Here is a 2,599-nt window from a genome sequence, read left to right as displayed (position 1 = left end):
GATCTTTAAGACTTATCTGCTGAGATTTATCTTCAAAACTTATGTGTCTACCCCATTCACAATATCCTAAAAAAAAAAAAATACTTGAGAATCAACTAAACAAAAGAGGTGAAAGATTTATACAATGAAAACTACAGAACCCTAAAGAGAGAAATAGAAGAAGATCTTAGAAGGTGGAAAATATGCCCTGTTCATGGATAAGCAGAACTAACATCATCAAAATGGCGACATTACCCAAAGTTCTCTACAGGTTTAATGCAATGCCAATCAAAATCCCAACTGCATTTCTTGTAGAAATAGATAAAGCAATCATGAAATTCATATGGAAAAACAAAAGACCCAGAATAGCAAAAGCATTTCTAAGCAAGAAGAGTGAATCAGGCGGTATAGCAATACCAGATTTCAAACTATGCTACAGAGCAATAGTAACAAAAACAGCAGGGTACTGGTACCAAAACTGACGGGTGGACCAATGGTACAGAATAGAGGACACAGAGACCAATCCACAAAATTACAACTTTCTTATATTTGATAAAGTGGCTAAAAGCATGCAATGGAGGAAGGATGGCATCTTCAACAGATGGTGCTGGGAAAACTGGAAATCCATATGCAACAAAATGAAACTGAATCCCTTTCTCTCACCATGCACAAAAGTTAACTCAAAATGGATCAAGGAGCTTGATATCAAATCAGAGACTCTGCATCTGATAGAAGAAAAAAGTTGACCTGATTCCTTTGTAAGGCCATTCTGCCTAACCACATCCACTAATTCTCCAATTTCTATTTCCTATGTACATTTTCCCACATATGACCAATAAGTCTATCAAAACAGAAAGGGAGAAATAATCCAAATTATTTTACAGCCTAAGAGCTCATTCAGATGATACCCATTTGAGGGGTAGCAGACAATCCAGCCTCATGTGTTTCATTCATTGTCACTTCTTTTAATATCTTTCAATCTGGAATACCTCCTTGGTTTTTCCTGTCTTTAGTGGTTCTAATTCACATTACAGTTGCTTTTAGAATGACACCCCCCATTTAGTTTGTCTGATACTTGTTATGAAAAAACAATTAAACATTTTAAAATTTGCATATTTTTAGCAAGAATAGTGCAGAAATGATGCTGAAACCTTTTCAGTGCATCCTCATATCACAAGTTGCCCAGTGTTGGTTTCTCTCATGAATTGTGATGCTAGCATTATATAATTTAGATTTTTTTTCACAGGAAAGTGAATTTATGATATGTGTTGTTTATTAATAAACACTATGAATTTTTTAATTTTTAATTTGTTGTATATGACAACAGAATGCATTACAATTCATGTTACACATATAGAGCACAATTTTTCATATCTCTGGTTGTACACAAAGTAGAGTCACATCTTTCATGTCTTCATACATGTACTTAAGTTAATGATGACCATCGCATTCCACCATCTTTCCTACCTTCATTGCCCCTCCCTTCCCCTCCATCCCCGTTTCTCCTTTGCCCAATATAGATTCATTAAATCCTCCCATTCCCTCCCTCCCGCAGCATATTACAAATCAGCATCCTTAAATAAGAGAAATCATTCAGCATTTGTTTTTTTTGGGGGGATTGGCTAATTTCAGTTATATTATACTCTCCAGCTCCATCCATTTACCTGCAAATGCCATTATTTTATTATCTTTTAATGTTGAATAATATTCTATTGTGTGTGTGGATGTGTGTGTGTGTGTGTGTGTGTGTGTGTGTGTGTGTATAACTTTTTCTTTATCCTTTCATCTACTGCAGGGCATCTAGGTTGGTTCCATAGTTTAGCTATTGTGAATTGTGTTGCTATAAACATTGATGTGTCTGTGTCCCTGAAGTATGCTGTTTTTAAGTTCTTTGTGTATAGTCCTAGGAATGGGATAGTTGGGTCAAATGGTGGTTCCATTCTCAGTTTTCCAAGGATTCTCCATACTGCTTTTCATATTGGCTGCACCATTTTGCAGTCCTAACAGCAATGTGTGAGTGTTCATTATTCCCTACATCCTCACCAACACGTATTATTGTTTGTATTCTTAATAGCTGCCATTCTGACTAGAGTAGACAAAATCTTAGAGTAGTTTTGATTTTTATTTCTCTAATTGCTAGAGATGTTGAACATTTTTTCATGTACTTGTTGATTGATTGTATATCTTTTTCTGAGAAGTGTCTTTTCAGTTCCTTGTCCCTTTATTGATTGGGTTATTTGTTTTCTTAGTGTTAAGGTTTTTGAGTTCTTTATATATTATATATTATAGAGATTAGTGCTCTATCCAACTTGTGTGAATTTGTAAGAATTTGTTCCCAATTAGTAGACTCTCTATGCACCTCATTGATTTTTTTTTGCTCACAAGAATCTTTTCAGTTTGAATCCATCCAATTTATTGATTCTTGATATTAATTATTGTGCTCTAGGAGCCTATTAAAGAAGTTGGGGCCTAATCTGACATGATGGAGATTTGGGCCTACATTTTCTTCTAATAGATACAGTGTCTCTGGAACACTGTGCATCTTATTTGAAATTTTCTTATTGATTTTTCACACATCCATTGATGAGTTTTGTGTGAATCAATATCACAGTGATGACTG

This window comes from Urocitellus parryii, unplaced genomic scaffold, assembly GCF_045843805.1.
Source record: "Urocitellus parryii isolate mUroPar1 unplaced genomic scaffold, mUroPar1.hap1 Scaffold_218, whole genome shotgun sequence".
NCBI classification, from domain to species: domain Eukaryota; kingdom Metazoa; phylum Chordata; class Mammalia; order Rodentia; family Sciuridae; genus Urocitellus; species Urocitellus parryii.
The sequence above is the reverse complement of the archived record's forward strand: the minus strand, read 5'-3'. Positions refer to the sequence as shown.